Source organism: Amblyraja radiata, chromosome 16 (assembly GCF_010909765.2).
Source record: "Amblyraja radiata isolate CabotCenter1 chromosome 16, sAmbRad1.1.pri, whole genome shotgun sequence".
In the NCBI taxonomy this organism is placed as follows: Eukaryota; Metazoa; Chordata; class Chondrichthyes; order Rajiformes; family Rajidae; genus Amblyraja; species Amblyraja radiata.
The window spans coordinates 33,652,255-33,672,258 of NC_045971.1; the positions used below are offsets into that span (position 1 = coordinate 33,652,255).

At 43.3% G+C, this 20,004-nt stretch overlaps 1 protein-coding gene across 3 annotated transcripts in view; it reads left to right on the forward strand.

Annotated features, from left to right (window-relative positions):
• Nucleotides 1-1,906: 1,906 nt before the first annotated feature.
• The window catches only part of LOC116982109 (rho GTPase-activating protein 12), a 251,518-nt gene continuing 233,420 nt past the window's right edge, over nt 1,907-20,004 (forward strand). Inside the window, exon 1 of one of the 3 annotated variants that reach the window (XM_033035433.1) lies at nt 1,907-2,157. The gene's annotated coding sequence lies outside the window, so the exon portion shown is untranslated. The remainder of the gene's footprint in view (nt 2,158-20,004) is intronic. The other 2 variants (XM_033035431.1, XM_033035432.1) reach the window with 2 other exon arrangements.

A 20,004-nucleotide genomic window follows, 5' to 3' on the forward strand; every position in this document is an offset into this window, starting at 1 on the left:
GTGACTAGTGGTGTGCCTCAGGTGCTAGGCTCATTACTGTTTGTCATCTACATCAATGATTTGGATGAGAACATACAGGGCGAGATTAGTAAGTTTGCTGATGATGCAAAAGTTCGTGGTTTTGCAGATAGTAAAGATGGTTGTGAACAATTTCAGCAGGATCTTGATCAATTGGCCAGGTGGGCGGAGGAATGGCTGATGGAATTTAATACAGAGATATGTGAGGTGTTGCATTTTGGGATGTCGAACAAGGGCAGGACCTACACTGTAAATGGTAGGCCTTTGGGTAGTGTTGTAGAGCAGAGGGATCTAGGAGTACAGGTGCATGGTTCCTTGAAGGTCTAGTCGCAGGTAGATAAGGTGGTCAAAAAGGCTTTTGGCACTTTGGCCTTCATCTGTCAGTTATGAATATAGAAGTTGGGAGGTCATGTTGCAGTTGTATAAGATGTTGGTGAGACCGCATTTAGAATACTGTGTTCAGTTCTAGGCACCATGTTATAGGAAAGATATTGTCAAACTTGAAAGGGTTCAGAAAAGACACGAGGATTTTGCGAGGATTAGAGGGTGTGAACTATAGGGAGAGGTTGAGTAGGCTGGGTCTCTTCCATGGAGCACAGGAGGATGAGGGAGTTCTAAGAGATGGAATACGAAATCATGAGAGGAATAGATCGGGAGGACCAGAGGACATGGGATCAAGGTGAAGGGGAAAAGATTTAATAAGAATCCGAGGGGTAACTTTGTCACACAAATGGTGGTGGGTGTATGGAACAAGCTGCCAGAGGAGGTGGTTGAGGCTGGGACTATCCCATCGTTTAAGAAACAGTTAGACAGGTACATGGATAGGACAGGTTTGGAGGGATATGCCACAGAAGGCTGTGGAGACCAAGTCACTGGTTATTTTTATGGTGGAGATTGACAGATTCTTGATTAATATGGGTGTCAGGGGTTTATGGGGAGAAAGCAGGAGAACGCGGTTGAGAAGGAAAGATAGATCTGCCATGATTGAATGGTAGAGTAGACGACGGGCCGAATGGCCTAATTCTGCTCCAGTGACTTACGAACCCGAAGAACAGCTATGCACTCACAGAGAGAACATGCAAACTCCGTACAGACAGCACCCCAAGTCAGGATTGAAGCCAGGTCTCTGGCGATGTGAGGGAATGGCTCTACAGAAAGGCCAGAGGTGAAAATATTTTGCAGCAAAACAACTTTTTTTGGGCTGGTGGCTTTGCAACTAAAATTCCTGTCATATTCCGCAACTGCTCCTGAGCCTGGGAATGATACCTCAGTGTGTGGACCAAACCAAGTCTGGGATGGATTATCCCCCTTCTCCACTGTGCAGTTGTCCTGCAGATGGTCACAACCTGCTCCATCCCAGCCTCCTGCAAATACTGTCTGCAGAAGAGGCCATTTGGAAAATCAATGCTATTAATATCAAGGTCATATTTAACATTATCAATCTTGGCAATCAGGAAGGGTACTAAATTGAGTGAGTTACTGATCTATATATAATCCTATATCTAACTATCATAATTAGCAAAAAAAATATGAATTATTAAATTCAACCTTAAATAGCTATTGATATTTTTGAAATTGCACTTCGAAGGTGGTATTAATCTTTAATGTTAATGACACTATCGTTGTTTCTGTTTGACAGTGCGCAATGATCGCCAACATGACTGTCGCGAATTATAGTCTATTTCAATAAATATTTTTTTAAAATATAGTTTTGAGAAATGCACTGTGTGACCGAGAGTGAAACTGGGCGGCTGAGGAAGTCTGCGATTCGAGCTTCAACAGGAAGCCGGAGACGAACGGCGATGAGGAGAGAGTCACAGAAAACAAGCCCTGACCCGCAGAGAGACAAGGAAGCGAAGCGGGGCGAGGGGGGAAAGAGAGAGACAGAGAGAGAAGGGGGCGGAGAGACAGAGACAGAGGGAGACGTCTGGCTACGTCTGGGCATCCCAAGATCAGAGCCCTGTCAGAGACATGCGGTCCCGAGGTTGACATCTAATTCAAGGGCTCACCGGCCAAACAACGGCCGCAGGGGGGGAAATGAAGGCATTCCAATCACGCCTGGAAGCTGCCTGTCGGTGAGGTGTGATCGCTGTACGCTCCACTGGGCGGTGAAGTTTCACCCAGAAGCTGCAATTTCAGGTAAATATATGACTTACTTTCCAATTAAGAAATTATCACGTGAAATCCGCCTTAATGTTTTTAATGTGGTTTGGGATTTATTGCAGAAGACATTTTAAATGATCAGGATAAATCTTCACACTAATACTTGTGTGTGTGTGCGCGTGTGTGTGCGCGTATGTGTTTGTGTGTGTGTGTGATGATCATTGCTTGAGGGCGCGGATTGTTTTTGGTTAAAATAAAAAGGTTAAAGTGATCGAGACCTGAGGAAACGTTTCCGGATTGGGATGGGTTGTGGCATTTCACATTTACACTATAGGAAGTTTAAACTAAAAGCTATTCTCAATGTACTGGGACTGCAAGGCAGCTCCGTCCCACTGACAAACCAGGTCACCCAGAAATAACTCAGGTAGGTGGAACAACAATCTCCCGAACTGAAAGTTAACCATTCAGTTCTTTGATAACTGATTAAGAGTATACTGTTTATATAATGTAAGTCGTTACATAGCATATCATTTTATGCATCTTAATTCTTGTAATTTATTTATTAGTATCCTACTGTCATTCCAGTATTATTTCGTTACCAAGCTACCGCACAATAATTTGTTGATTGTAAAGTCTTCATCGTGAACGCCTTTACACGTCATGGGCATGTAGCGATCTGAGACCGTGATGTCAGATTGGGAGCTCCCTTTAACATATTTAACATAACACACTTACCAAACACAATTCGATAATCGAAGATAGACACAAAATGCTGGAGTAACTCAGCGGGACAGGCAGCATCTCTGGAGAGAAGGAAAGGGTAACGTTTCGGGTCGAGATCCTCCTTAATCCAAAGGCTAGCAAACGTTAAGTGTGCCATCGTTTGGAAAGAGCGAAATGCATAGATTACAGAGCACATGAAAATAATAGATCTGCTTATTTTCCTTTAAAACTCAAGATATCGAAATAAACATCATTGTAAACAACCACCCCTTCCCCATTGGTATGTATTTCAAGTGATCTGATCAGGTACTTAGACAATAGACAATAGACAATAGGTGCAGGAGTAGGCCATTTGGCCATTCGAGCCAGCACCACCATTCAATGTGATCATGGCTGATCAACCCCCAATCAGTACCTCGTCCCTGCCTTCTCCCCATATCCCCTGACTCCACTATTTTTAAGAGCCCTATCTAGCTCTCTCTTGAAAGCATCCAGAGAACCTGCCTCCACCGCCCTCTGACGCAGAGAATTCCACAGACTCACCACTCTCTGTGAGAAAATGTGTTTCCTCGTCTCCGTTCTAAATGGCTTATTCCTTATTCTTAAACTGTGGCCCCTGGTTCTGGACTCCCCTATACTTTCAACTATTTTCTTTGTACGTTCGTCAGCGGACCTGAACCAAGCAAGGAGTCAAATAGAGGCATACAACACTAAAACAAGCTCTTCAGCCCAACTTGCGCATGCTAATCAAGATGCCCCTTCTACACTAGTTCCACCTGCCTACATTTGGCCAATATCCCCCCAAACCTTTCCTATCCATGTACTCCATGTCATAGAGTGTTACAGTGTGGAAACAGGCCCTTTGGCCCAACATGTCCCAGCTGCACTAGTCCCACCTGCCTGTACTTGGTCCATATCCCTCCAAACCTGTCCTATCCATGTACCTGTCTAACTATTTCTTAAACATTGGAATAGCCCCAGCCTCAACTACCTCCTCTGGCAGCTTGTTCCATGCACCCACCTTTTTGTGTGAAAAAGTTACCCCTCAGATTCCTATTAAATCTTTTCCTCTTCACCTTGTACCTATGTCCTCTGGTCCTCAATTCCCCTACCCTAGGCAAGAGACTACCCAATCTATTCCTCTCATGATTTTATACATGATTCTAGTCCTGTCCAAGTGTCTTTGAAATGTTGTTATGGTACCTGCCTCATTAGATGTTATGGATTGATTCTATTTTGATGAATATTTTCTGTTTATTTTCTCAAAATGAACACTAGTTAATTTTTTTCCTGTTAATTTGTAAGCATCTAAAAAGAGAAAAATATTAAAGATAACATTGGAAATTTGGAAACTTAATTAAGAACTTTGTTGAAAGAGCCAGTTGGGGCCTGAATGCAATTTTCTTTCAACTAAATGTTCTTCCTATCTTCATTCAGAAGTGAGATTGCACAAAAGGACACCTATCTCGATATAAGGTAGATAGCGTCTATGGAGAGTTCACACACAAAGACACAGAGTGCTGGAGTAACTCAGCGGGTCAGGTAGCATCTCTAGAGATCATCAGACTGAAGAGGGGTCTCGACCCGAAACATCACCCATCCATGTGGATGCTGCCTGTCACGCTGAGTTACTCCAACGCTCTGTGTCTTTACTAACTGATGTAACTGAGCCAGGGTCCAGGGTTTATTTATGACTTCAGATCCTGTCTGTGTGGAGTTTGCACGTTCTTCCCTGTGACTGCACAGTTTTTTTCTGGCTGCTCTGGTTTCCTCTCACATCCCAAAGAAGTCCACTTTGCGAGGTTAATTGGTCTCTCTAAATTGTGTCCTAGTGTGTAGATGAGTGGTGGAATTTGGGAGGAATTGGTGAGAATGTAGGAGAATAAAAATTGTCATTAACATGGGATTTGTATAAATGGTTGGTGTGGGCTTGTTGGCCTGAAGGTTCTGTTTCTGTGCTTCATCTCACTTGCACTTAAGAACATTTTAGTTCTAGATTTTCAGTTCTCTATTTGGTGAGGCAATGCCTTTTAAATCTGTCTTGTACAGAATGAGGAAGTTATTATCATATTGGATATTTATTAAGTAAAAGCATTACTAGGTGAAGTGCCAAGTCTTAAAGTACATAATTCCCGGTTTTGGTTTAGGACTTTAAGGATAAAATATATTTATCATTGGCAAATGCACTGGAAGCCCACTTCGTTAGGACAAAGAAGTCATATAGTTCTTGGAAAATATGAATGTGTATGGGAAAAAGACAAGAACAAAGGGAGCACAATCAGCATTCACTGCGGAAAGTTCTGAAGCCAATCAAAGAACTATGGAGACACAAGAGAAGGTAGATGCTGGAACCTTCTACAAAAACTGTTGGAGGAACCATCAGATTCGGTGGAGTGAAATATTCTGGGCTGCGTAAGAACTATGTTTTATTTGTGGCGGTAGGTATTGAAATTAGTGTTGTTTAGTTTAGAGATACAGCGTTTAGGAAACAGGCCCTTCAGCCCAGCGAGTCCCTGCCAACTAGCATTCAGCCCCATACACTAACACTATCCTACACACTAGGGACAATTTACAATTTGTACCAAAGCCAATTAGCCTGCAAACCTGTACCACCTGAGCGTGTGGGTGGAAACCGGAGCATCCGGAGAAAGCCCATGTGGTCACAGGGAGAACGTACAAACTCTGTATAGACAGCATCTATAGTCAGGATCAAACCCGGGTCTTTGGTGCTGTGAGTCAGCAATTCGACTGCTGCGCCACCGCGCTGCCAAACTATAGAGTTGTTTTGCTAAGCTTGAGTAGACATCCTTTGAGTTTTGGCATTATATCATAAAAAGGCTAATCAGACATTGGGGAGGATGCAGAAAAAAAGATTTAATATATTTTTTAGCAAAAGCTGAAAAGCTCAAAGCCTCCCTATGGTCCTCCACCATTTTCAGCTCCCTCTCTTATTGATAGTACACATACAGCAAGCCAATTAACCTACAAACCTGTACGTCTTCAGTGTGTGGGAGGAAACCGAAGATCTCGGAGAAAACCCACACAGTCACGGGGAGAACATACAAACTCCGTACAGACAGCACCCGAACCAGGATTGAACCCGGGTCTCTGGTGCTGCAAGCGCTGTAAGGCAGCAACTCTACAGCTGCCCCACCATGCCACCCCTTGGGCGACAAGGGTCTCGTGTGCTGTGAGGCAGCAATGCTACCATCTGTGTCACTATGCTGCCACCATCTCAGTGCTTCACGCAATTCTTGCAAATCTCATTGTGCAGTCGGAGAGTTTTTCTGCAAATTTAACGACTTCAAAGGAACTTAGTCAGCAGGCCACACACTGGTGTCTCTGTCTCTGAGGAGGGGGTACTTTGCTCCAGCTTGATGAGGCTTCACACATGTTAGGAAATGCCCCCCTCCCCTCCCAACCACCCCTAGCCCCCCATCACCACTCTCTTGTATGTTTGGTTCCTCTCGTAATCCGCACAACTCCTGCCTCAAAAGATAAAATGTTGCAAATATATTTAAAGGGTTTATCAATGTGTGAGAGATTCTGGGAGGGCATTGGGTGCTGGAATGTGTCGATCAAAATATGTTTGGAAGATATCAATGGAGTGTATAGCAGGGGGAACATGTGCAGGGAGGTGGGAGATACGTATGTCGTGCGTGTTGGGGACGTGTGTGCATAAGAGCATTAAAGTATAATATTTGTAATACTGTGGAAGTTGCCATGGTATATCTATGGATGATAATTCTTCAGTCATTCCTCCATTGTTTGTGAATTCCCCCTTTGGTCCTGTGTCGTGTTCACTGTCTCTCCTTCTCCATATAACCATATAACCATATAACCATATAACAATTACAGCACGGAAACAGGCCATCTCGGCCCTACAAGTCCGTGCCGAACAACTTTTTTCCCTTCGTCCCACCTGCCTGCACTCATACCATAACCCTCCATTCCCTTCTCATCCATATGCCTATCCAATTTATTTTTAAATGATACCAACGAACCTGCCGCCATCACTTCCACTGGAAGCTCATTCCACACCGCTACCACTCTCTGAGTAAAGAAGTTCCCCCTCATGTTACCCCTAAACTTCTGTCCCTTAATTCTGAAGTCTTCCCTATTCTCAAAGAGAAAAGCTTGATCACATCAACTCTGTCTATCCCTCTCATCATTTTAAAGACCTCTATCAAGTCCCCCCTTAACCTTCTGCGCTCCAGAGAATAAAGACCTAACTTATTCAACCTATCTCTGTAACTTAGTTGTTGAAACCCAGGCAACATTCTAGTAAATCTCCTCTGTACTCTCTCTATTTTGTTGACATCCTTCCTATAATTGGGCGACCAAAATTGTACACCATACTCAAGATTTGGTCTCACCAATGCCTTGTACAATTTTAACATTACATCCCAGCTTCTATACTCAATGCTCTGATTTATAAAGGCTAGCATACCAAAAGCTTTCTTTACCACCCTATCTATATGAGATTCCACCTTCAAGGAACTATGCACGGTTATTCCCAGATCCCTCTGTTCAACTGTATTCTTCAATTCCCTACCATTTATCATGTACGTCCTATTTTGATTTGTCCTGCCAAGGTGTAACACCTCACATTTATCAGCATTAAACTCCATCTGCCATCTTTCAGCCCATTTTTCCAAATGGCCTAAATCACTCTGTAGACTTTGGAAATCCTCTTCATTATCCACAACACCCCCTATCTTGGTATCATCTGCATACTTACTAATCCAATTTACCACCCCTTCATCCAGATCATTGATGTACATGACAAACAACAAAGGACCCAACACAGATCCCTGAGGCACCCCACTAGTCACCTGCATCCAACCCGACAAACAGCCATCCACCATTACCCTCTGGCTTCTCCCATTCAGCCACTGCTGAATCCATCTTGCTATTCCTGCATTTATACCCAACAGTTTAACCTTCTTAACCAACCTTCCATGAACCTTGTCAAAGGCCTTACTAAAGTCCATATAGACAACATCCACTGCTTTACCCTCGTCAATTTCCCTAGTAACCTCTTCAAAAAATTCAAGAAGATTAGTCAAACATGACCTTCCAGGCACAAATCCAAGGTACACAAAATTGCTGGGGAAACTCAGCGGGTGAAGCAGCATCTATGGAGCGTTCGAAGGTACACAAAATTGCTGGGGAAACAAATCCATGTTGACTGTTCCTAATCAGACCCTGTTTATCCAGATGCTTATATATATTATCTCTAAGTATCTTTTCCATTAATTTGCCCACCACTGAAGTCAAACTAACAGGTCTATAATTGCTAGGTTTACTCTTAGAACCCTTTTTAAACAATGGAACAACATGCGCAGTGCGGCAATCCTCGGGGACTATTCCCGTTTCTAATGACATTTGAAATATTTCTGTCATAGCCCCGGCTATTTCTACACTAACTTCCCTCAATGTCCTAGGGAATATCCTGTCAGGACCTGGAGACTTATCCACTTTTATATTTTTCAAAAGTGTCAGTACTTCTTTTACTTTGAAACTCATAGTATCCATAACTACTCTACTCGTTTCCCTTACCTCACATAATTCAATATCCTTCTCCTTGGTGAATACCGAAGAAAAGAAATTGTTCAATATCTCCCCCATCTCTTTTGGCTCTGCAGATAGCTGCCCACTCTGTTTCTTCAATGGACCAATTTTATCCCTCGTTATCCTTTTGCTATTAATATAGCTGTAGAAACCCTTTGGATTTACTTTCACCTTACTTGCCAAAGCAACCTCATATCTTCTTTTAGCTTTTCTAATTTCTTTCTTAAGATTCTTTTTACATTCCTTATACTCCACAAGCACCTCATTTACTTCATGCTGCCTATAATTATTGTAGATCTCCCTCTTTTTCCGAACAAGATGTCCAATTTCCCTTGAAAACCAGGGCTCTTTCCAATTTTTACTGTTTCCTTTCAACCGAACAGGAACATAAAGATTCTGTACTCTTAAAATTTCCCCTTTAAATGTCCACCATTTCTCTTCTACATCTTTCCCATAAAACAAAATGTCCCAGTCCACTCCTTTTAAATCATCTCGCATCTCATCAAAGTTAGCCTTTCTCCAATCAAAAATCTCAACCCTAGGTCCAGTTCTGACCTTCTCCATAATTATATTGAAACTAATGGTATTGTGATCACTGGACCCGAAGTGCTCCCCAACGCATATCTCCGCCACCTGTCCCGTCTCATTTCCTAACAGGAGGTCCAGCACTGCCCCTCCTCTAGTAGGTACCTCTATGTATTGCTGCAAAAAACTATCCTGCACACATTTTACAAACTCCAAACCATCCAGCCCATTTACAGAATGTTTTTCCCAGTCTATATGTGGAAAGTTGAAATCTCCCACAATCACTACCTTGTGCTTACTACTAATATCTGCTATCTCCTTACATATTTGCTCTTCCAATTCTCGTTCCCCATTTGGCGGTCTATAATACACCCCTATAAGTGTTGCTACACCTTTCCCACTTCTCAGTTCCACCCAAATAGCCTCCCTAGATGAGCCCTCCAATCTATCCTGCCAAAGCACTGCTGTAATATCTTCCCTGACTAGCAATGCAACACCTCCACCTCTTGCCCCTCCAATTCTATCACACCTGAAGCAACGAAATCCTGGAATATTTAGTTTCCAATCACAGCCCTCCTGCAACGACGTTTCACTGATCGCCACAACATCATACTTCCAGGTGTCTATCCAGACTCTAAGCTCATCCACCTTTCTTACAATGCTCCTAGCATTAAAATATGCACATTTAAGAAACCCCCCGTCTCTTCTTCTCTGTTTATTTCCTTTTTTTTCTTTCTCCTCTTGTGTCAGAGTGCTTCCCTTTTCTGCTTCCTGCCTCCCATTCTGTCTACTAGCTTTCTCTATTTGAGTCCCTCGCCCCAACCATTCTAGTTTAAAGTCTCCCCAGTAGCCTTTGCAAATTTCCCCGCCAGGATATTGGTCCCCCTCGGGTTCAAGTGCAACCCATCCTTTCTGTACAGGTCCCACCTTCCCCAAAAGAAGTCCCAATGATCCAGAAACTTGAATCCCTGCCCTCTGCACCAGTCTTTCAGCCACGCATTTATCCTCCACCTCGCTCCATTCCTACTCTCACTGTCGCGTGGTACAGGCAGTAATCCTGAGATTGTTACCTTTTTGGTCCTTTTCCTTAACTCTCCTCCCAACTCCCTAAATCCTCCCTTCAGGACCTCTTCACTTTTTTTACCTATGTCATTTGTACCAATATGTACCATGACCTCAGGCTCCTCTCCCTCTGATTTCAGGATATCTTGGATGCGTTGAGACACGTCCGAGACCTTGGCACCAGGGAGGGAGACCACCATCCTGGTCTCCCGACTGCGTCCACAGAAACGCCTATCCGACCCCCTAACAATAGAGTCCCCAATTACAATTGCCCTCTTCTTTTTTTCCCTACCTTTCGGAGCAACAGGGCCGGTCTCTGTGCTGGAGGCCCGTCCGCTGTTGCTACCCCCGGGTAGGCTGTCACCCCCATCCGTACTCAAACAGGAGTACTTATTTGCAAGGTGTACCGACATTGGAGTACTCCCTCATTCCTGCCTCTGCCCCTTTCCCTTCCTTAGCGTGACCCACATGTCTCTCCCGTGGTTTTGGCGTGACCAAGGAAATGTTGGTGTTCTCTCCGTTCTTTCTCCTGCTTTCCCTCTCTTCTCTGAGAGCCATGCTATCTATGTGTTGCTATTATCTGGGACATGTTCCTTTAAGAGCTGCTGTCCTTCTCTAAAGTGATGACTCCCTTAATAAATGCAGGCTACACCACTCAGGACATGGTTAATGCATCTGTTCGGTGGAAATCACACTGATATTTATGGTATTTATAGCAGCTTTATAGTACTTTTGTTAGGCCGCACTTTGCTGATGGCAATTAATCTATAAACCCACACATCTTTCGAATGTGGGAGGAAACCAGAGCACCTGGAGAAAACCATGCAAACTTCTGACAGCACCCGTAGTCAGGATCAAAGCAGAGTCTCTGACAGCAGCTCTACCACTGCGCCACTGTGTTGCTCTCTTATTAGCTAGAAGAAGAGGGTGGACAGACATTGATTGTTTTCTCTGTAGTGTCGGAGGCCGGGACACCTGATAGAAGTATGTAAATTATGAGAGGCATAGTTTAGTTTTTAGTTTAGAGACACAACACGGAAACAGGCCCGTTGGTCCATCAAGCCTGCACCAACCAGTGATCCCCGTACATGTGCACTATCCTACACATTATAGGGAAAAAAATTGCAGTTACAGAGGCCAATTAACTTACAAACGTGTATGTCTGGAGAGTGGGAGGAAACCGGAGCACCTGGGGAAAACCCACGCAGGTCATGGGGAGAACGTACAAACTCTGTACAGACATCACCTGTAGCTAGGATCGAACCCGGGTCTCTGGCGCTGTAAGGCAGCAACTCTTCTGCTGCGCCACCGTATTGCCCACAGCCTGTATAGATAGGGTAGACAATCAGAACCTTTTTTCCTGGATGGAAACATCAAATACTGGAGTGCATAGTTTTAAGGTGTGAGGGGAAAAGTTTAATGAGGATATGCGAGGCAAATGTTTTACACAAAAAAGTTGTGAGTGTCTGGAACATGCTGCATGGCTTGGTGGTTGAGGCAGATACTGTAGTGGGAGTTAACCATATAACAATTACAGCACGGAAACAGGCCATCTCGGCCCTTCAAGTCCGTGCCGAACACTTTTTTTCCCCCTAGTCCCATCTACCTGCACTCAGACCATAACCCTCCATTCGTTTCCCGTCCATATACCTATTAAGAGTTTTTTGGATAGGCGTATGGATATGCAGGGATAAGGGTTACACGCAGGTAGATAATAGATGGTCTTGGGATCATCTTCGGTACAGACATTGGGCCGAAGGACCTGTTATTGTGCTGCTCTAATGTTCTAATTTAGTTGTTTACATTTAATTTAGAGATACAGCATGCAAACAGGCTCTCTGGCTCAGTGAGACCATGCCATCTATCAATAACCCGTTCACACTAGTTCTATCACCCACTACACACTATAGAAGCCAGTTAACTTGCAAACCCGCACGTCTTTGGGATGCGGGTGGAAACTGGAGCACCGGAGCAAGCCCACGTGGTCACAGGTAGAACGTACAAACTCCACACAGGCAGCAGCCGAGGTCAGGATTGAAGCCGAGTCTCTGGCGTAGTGGGGCAGCAGCTCTGCCTACTGCTCTGAAGTTCTCCAAAAGCAGTGATGTGCATCATTGATATCACTTTGGAGGCACGTGTGTGACACATGCAGACAGTTCCTGGGCATATTCCGGGAGTGATTGATCATTTTACTCTGGGAAATGTGCATTTTAACATGCAGAACTGATGAAAGAGCACTGATCAAATTCCTCAGCAACTTCATGCAAAGGTGTAGCATTCATTGTTTTGAAATAAAACTAACCTAGGTACAAATAAATATGAACTATTGTACTGCTGACAAGTATAAGAACAGAAAATGGGCTATACTGTAAGTTTAAAAACTACCTGTACCAAAAACGTTTTAACAACTCGCGTTCTAGAATTCTTACAGAAGTTGGATATTTTTTGTTCTGTAGCGTTGCCAAGATCATCTGTTTCCTTTGGATCAGACATTCCATGGAGCACTTAAAATATATGTAAATCCCCTGAAGTAGTAATTATAAATTCCCTCGCCCCTAAAGATCAAACATTCACTTTGCTTCACGCAATGCACTCTGCGGTTGATATTTTCTGTGGTCCCGACAATTTCGGGAAATCATAACCATTTGGATTTTTGTAATTTACAGCACTGTATTCAATTGCATGATTCTTGGAGTTTGGGCTTCACAATGGTTCAGCTGGTTGAACTGCAACCTCACTGATCCAGCGACCCAGATTTGATCCTGACCTCTGGTACAGTTTATGTATTCTCCCTTTGAAAGAAGGGTCTCGACCCAAAACATCACCCATTCCTTCTCTCCAGCGATGCTGCCTGGCCCGCTGAGTTACTCCAGCTTTTTGTATCTATCTCCCTATGAATACCTTGGCTTCCTGCAGGGGCGCTGGTTGGTGGCTGAATCTGAAGAGGGAGTTGATGACAAAATGTGGAGAAAATAATGAAAAAGTGAAGTATGATTATAGACAATAGACAATAGGTGCAGGAGTAGGCCATTCGGCCCTTCGAGCTAGCACCGCCATTCAATGTGATCATGGCTGATCATCCACAATCAGTACCCCGTTCCTGCCTTCTCCCCATATCCCTTGACTACGCTATCTTTAAGAGCTCTATCTAACTCTCTCTTGAAAGCATCCAGAGAACCTGCCTCCACCGCCCTCTGAGGATGGTGGATGGTGTGATGGTGGAATGAACCGACTGAATCATGCTGGGCCAGGCCTGTACATCTCCTTTAGACTTTCCCCCTCACATCGTAGAGCTATGCTAAAGCTCATGCTAAAATCACAGTAAAGGTCATGAATTGTGCATGGCCATCATGAATTGAACGGTCATGATGTTCGTGATATTGAAACATTATCATGAACATTTCAATAATATTTGTTTCAATTTTTCAATAAACTTTTCAATAGTCATCCCATTTAAACTGGCATTGGGGCCGGATTTGGAACTTGGTTTTGTGACCAGTGGGAGATACAATGATGACCAATGGGCAGTGGGAGAGGGTGGAAGGTGAAGGGAAAGTTGGTGGCTGTTATCAGTGCAGGAGCTTACCTCCCACACCCTTGGATAGTGCCCTAAAACTCTTTGATCGACTTGCGAGACAACATATCAAAGCACAGAACCAAAGGGGTGACAACTGAAGATGACCTGTGGTGTGTTTGTGATGGTCTTGAGTTGTGGTGTTGGCTAAGGTGGCTGCGAGAGGCTCTACGGTAGCCGGATGAGAGAATCAATTTGTGCATAGCCTATGGCAGCTGCAGAGAGTGATGGTGGAAGGAGCTGACTGAATCATGCTGGGACAGGCTGATTCATCATCGATCCAATGCAGCAAGGACACTGGACCTTACAATGAGAAATACAAGAATTACAAATCTTGTTTGGTTTAGAGATACAGCTTGGATATAGGCCCTTCAGCCCACCTAGTACGCACCAACCAGCGATCCTCGTACATTAACACTACCCTACACACACTATGGACGGTTTCACATTTTTTATACATTTACTGTATACCAAGCAAATTAACCTTTAAACCAGTAGATCTTTGGAGTGTGGGATAGAACCAAAGATCTCAGAAAAAACACACGTTGGTCACAGGGAGATTGTATGAACTACGTAACAGACAGCATCCATAGTCAGGATCAAACCCGGGTCTTTGGCATTAAGGCAGCAGCTCTAAAGCTACGTCACCATGCCACCCACTTGCTGGACCCAGATCGATATTTCAGTAACTTTAAAGTCACAAGATGGAGCTGGCACACGGCTCTCAATTATTTGTTCTCTCAGTTATTCCAGAAGATATGCTGCATGAAAGTATGATGTGATTTGATGGATGCAGAACATGCAATCCACTACATCTCTGTACACGTGACAATGAAGAAATCATTGAATCATTGACCATTATTTGGTGCTGAAATGGTTTTCTAGTATTAAGGTATCCAAGCCCAATTAAAGTAAGTTTTTTCCCAAGGTGGAAGCAGTTAGAGACTTCTCTAAAATTTACAACAATTGAACGTTTGTGGTGAGCTCACAGTTTCGCCACTGTTGTTGATGCAGATATTTGCTATTTTAATTCGGGGAATTTTGCTTATGACAGTAACCTAATAGCCTTTCCTTAAGGTTTCATTTCTCATTTGGTATAGTTCATACAAATTGCTGTTTATTATCCTGTCAGCTTGTAACCTTGTGTATATACTTCATTGCTAAAATATTCATCATACAAGTGCATATATCTGCAAGGTGGCTTGTGAATGACATCTTAAACACAGATATCCACAGAAAATCTTCTTTAATGGCTCTCGTAAAGTCATAGTCACTCAGCACAGAAAAAGGGCCTTCAGCCCAATATCCATGCCGACCAAGATGCCCATCTACACTAGTCCCAATTGCCCGTGTCTGGCTCATATCCCTCTCAACCTTTCCTATCCATGTACGATACAATACGATACGATATAACTTTATTTATCCACGGAGGGGAATTGATTCCTGTCCGAATAGAGTCACAGAGTCATAGAGTGAATCAGTGTGGAAACAGACCCTTCGGCCCAACTCACCCACACTGGTCAATAATGTCCCAACTACTCTAGTCCCACTTGCCTGCATTTGGTCCATATCCCTCCAAATCTATCCATGTACTTGTCTAACTATTTCTTAAATGATGGGGCAGTCCCAGCCTCAACTACCTCATCTGGCAGCTTGTTCCATACACCCACCACCCTTTGTGTGAAAATGTTACCCCTCAGATTCCTATTGCATCTTTTCCTCTTCACCTTGTACCTATGTCCTCTGGTCCTCGATTCCCCTAATCTGGGCAAAAGATTGTGCATCTACCAGATTTTGCATACTTCTATAAGATCTCCCCTCTTCCTCCTGCGCTCCATGGAATAGAGACCCAGCCTACTCAACTTCTCCCTTTAGCTCATACCCTCTGGTCCTGGCAAGGTCCTTGTAAATCTTTTCTAAACCCTTTCAAGCTTGACTATATCTTTCCAATAACATGGTGCCCAGAACTGAACACAATATTCAAATGTGGTCTCACCAACGTCTTATACAACTCCAACATGATCTCCCAACTTCTTTACTCAATGCTCTGATGAAGGCCAATGTGCCAAAAGCCTTTTTGACCACCTTACCTACAGGTACCTGTGACTCGACCTTCAAGGAACCATGCACCTGTACTCCTAGATCCCTCTGCTCTACAACACTACCCATAGGCCTACCATGCAGGTACAGCAGGCAGTGAAGAAAGCTTAATGGCACGTTGGCCTTCATAACAAGAAGAGTTGAGTATAAGAGCAAAGAGGTCCTTCTGCAGTTGTACAGGGCCCTAGTGAGACCACACCTGGAGTATTGTGTGCAGTTTTGGTCCCCTAATTTGAGGAAGGACATTCTTGCTTTTGAAGGAGTGCAGCGTTGGTTCACAAAGTTAATGCCCGTGATGGCGGGACTGTCATATGTTGAAAGAATGGAGCGACTTGGCTTGTATACACTGGAATTTAGTAGGGTGAGAGGGGATCTTATTGAAACATATAAGATTATTAAGGGATTTGACATGCTGGAGGCAGAAAACATGTTCCCAATGTTGGGGGAGTCCAGAACCAGGGGCCACATTTTAAGAATAAGGGGTAGGCCATGTTGAACGGAGATGACGAAAACCTTTTTCTCCCAGAGAGTTGTGAATCTGTGGAATTCTCTGCCTCAGAAGGCGGTGGAGGCCAATTCTCTGGATGCTTTCAAGAGAGAGTTAGATAGAGCTCTTAAAGATAGCGGAGTCAAGGGATATGGGGAAACGGTAGGCTCGAAGGGCCGAATGGCCTACTCGTGCACCTATTGTCTATTGTCTATTGCCTAATGTTGCCACTGGTGCCCCAAAGACTCGCTGCCTTGCCCTAATATAAGAGCTGCCTTTGTTTTCTGTTGTTCCAGATCTGGATCGTTTTTTTTTGTTGTTTTTAAAAAAAAAAAAATTTTCAGAAGCATATGCATATCATACTCCAAACCCATACAGACTTTGTTTAACGATTACATATTATTGGTATCTAGGGTCCTGGGGTCCTCATTTATCAATTAAGTATTAGCACTGCTTCTAATTGTTTATTTATATTTATAGATCGAAAGAGAGAAAAGAAAAAAAAGGAAAATTAAAGAAAATAGAGTAAACTATCAATAATACAGCTTAGGAGATGGGTCCGTAGGTTAAAACCCGTAACTATTCATCTAATCCTGGATTCGAGTTTCAGTCAGGTACCCGCGCTGGACCAATCTACCCCTTCAAATAATCTATAAATGGAGACCATATTCTAGTAAATAATTCTGGTTTGTCAATTAAGACAAGTCTAATTTTCTCCAAATGTAAGGTCTCCGACATCTCCATATTCCACATTTTGATTGTGGGGGTTGTTCGGTTTTTCCAAAATTTTAATATTCATTTTTCCCCAATTATTAAACTATAATCATGGTAATTTCTTTGGCTTGTTGTAATTTTTAGTCATTGTTCTAATATTCCCAATATTATTAATTTAGGGTCGGGATCCAATTGGATATTAACAACTGGATTGGTTTGTGACCGTTAGAATAATGAAAAATTAACAGAAAACCTGTTATGCACAAGAGACAAATGCCATAGTTTTAAATAACCTTGGTTGGTATAGCTGGGAAAATTCAGTAGACTTGTTTTTGGATAGAAATTGTTTCTGTATTTAGGGATCATTTCTGGTTTCTATTCTCTATCAACAGTTTTGTATTTGCTCAAAATATGCACAGATTCTTTTACCCAAAATTGGGTAATCAAGAACCAGGGGGCAGAGGTTAAAGGTGAGAGGCGAAAGAGTAAATAGAAACCTGAGGGGTAACTTTTTCAATCAGAGAGTGGTAGATAAATGGAACAGGCTGCCAGAGGAGGTAGTTAAGGCAGGTACTATAACAACAATTATATGAAATTTAGACAGGTACATGGATAGGAAAGGATGGATGGTGGGATGTGAGGCAACCGGGGGCAAATGGTACCAGTTTAGATGGGGCGTCTTGGCCAGCATGGACGAGTTGAGCCATTTACCGTGTTGTGTGACTCTGACTCTGTTTACTCGAAAATATACACTGCTTTCTCCCCACTCAACCTCATTTGATTTTGCAGTTTTGATTCAGATTTGGCACAGTCATTAATGGATGTATAAATCTCTAAGGTCTGTGTTTTTGGTGGGCACACTTAAGGGCCTGTCCCACTTGGCCGTCATTTACGTGACAGGCCGGTAGTGACTGACACGCGACAGTCGCGCGACGGTCTTGCGCGTCATCACCCGTCATCATGCGCCTTCAAATATTTTATCTGCTCTGCAAGTAGAATTAGTCAGCGTATTGACATCATTGGTTAAGTGAAACATTGATAAAATTATTGTTTGCCGTAAAAATTAATTTACTTTTAAACTTTTTGAAATACTCCCAATAAACACAAAATTGTATTCTATTATAGCAGTTTGAGGGTTTGAACCCAGCTTAAGAATTAGTTTGCAAATTTTGTTTTAAATGGTGTTAGTAAAATTGTTGGTGGTTATTTAAAAAAAACTAATTTGGTTACTAGTGTTCCTTTAGGATATAAAATCTGCAATCCTTACCTGAATGTTAACTTTTGAAACATCCTTAACTAAGGATGTTTCAAAAATACTTATTAAGGTGTTACTCTGAAGGCATTACTCTGAAAGCATTGATGCTTATGGCATAATAATTTTCTCATTGTGGCCGACTGCGTATGGGCGGCGCGCGGTTACGCACGGTGACGTAATCATGCATCACTATATACTACACGTACGAGGTCAGGACGTCAGCGTGCGACCGCAGTACGTTCATGTGCGTAAGCGATACGCCATGCCGGTGGCGCGCGAAGAATTCATGCAGCACGAAATCCTGGAGCACCGCACGATACCGTGCGCAACTCCACACTCCTCCATGCCTCTCCATGCGCCCGTCCCGCGCTACCCACACGCTACCTGTGCATCACAACGCGACGACCCCATTTTTGGAGGTCGCGTAAATGGCGCGCAAATGACGGCCAAGTGGGACAGGCCGTTTAGAATCACTAAACTCTCCATTGTAGCAAGCCGTCATTACTTCTCAGATGCCTATAATCATGTTGCACCCAGCCCCAGGGATCAGTGTTTACTCTCAATGAGTATTTGCAGGCTATTCAAACCATAAGAGTCTTGAGCAAAACATAGGGTGCTGGAGGAACTCAGTGGGCCAGGCAGCATTTCTGCGGGGAATGGACAGACAATGTTTCAGGTTTACTTGCAATTTCCAGTAAAAGGCCTGTCCCACTTAAGCTATTTTTAGGCGACTGCCGGCGACTGTCATAGTCATAGCAGGTCGCCGAAAATCCGGCGACTGGATCCCCCTTCGACATAAAATTTGAAATAGAATCATTACTTTAACAAAAAAAAACAAAGTCAACACCAGCGACAACCTACATCACCCGGCGACAACGTACGTTAACCTGGCGAAGCCTACGACAGCACCTACGTCAGGAGAAGCTCAAGCTACGCTTTTCACCGTAGCTTGGTACAAGTGACAATAATAATAAACTAAACTAAACTGAACCAAAATGTATCCCTTTCCTACGTAAATGCCAATTTCTGTGGCTTTCACTAATCAGCTACCTCTGGAGAGACCAATTGAAATCAAATGTGTTCGAAGAAGCTCAGTCCCTACTTTCTCTTGGACCCTGAGTACTGTGCAGAAACACCACTATCTAACACTGGTCCTTTATGTCTTGCTCGATGAGCAAAGGCGTCATGCCGAAACACCATTCCCTCTTTTAAACACATTCAGTTTCTATTTCTCCTTTCGAATGTTTCTTAAAGCCCACCACTTTAAGCATGGCTGAACTGTGTCAACATAATTTTTGTTTCATTACGCTCCAATTAAATAACTTGGGATAGTAAAGGCACAAAGTAAATATGAGTTGTTGAAGTGTGCTCATGAGATGAGTTGAGCTTCGTTTATTGTCACGTGTACCGAAATACATTGAAAAGCTTTTGTTGCATGCCAACCAGTCAGTGGAAAGACAATACATGTTTACAATTGAGCCATTCACAGTGTACAGATACATGAATAAGATGAATAACGTTTAGTGCAAGATAAAGTCCAATCAAAGATAGTCCAAGGGTCTCCAATGAGGTAGACAGGAGTTCAGGACTAAACAGATGAACAGTCGGGACATGGTGTCCTGTTGTGTGTTGTTCATTGGGTGGAGATGAGTGATGCACGTGGGTGGAGAGGGAAAGTAAAGGCAAGCAATTCAAGCGATGAGCCATCTGTTGATGTGCAATGGCAATGAGGGAATTGCTTAAAGCTATTGCATTTTATCAGGATGCATCACTGCTTGGTTTGGGAACAGCTCCATCCAGGGCCGTAAGAAATTGCAGCAAATTGAGGATGCAGCACGCAAACCTCCCTTCTAGTGACTCAATTTATAC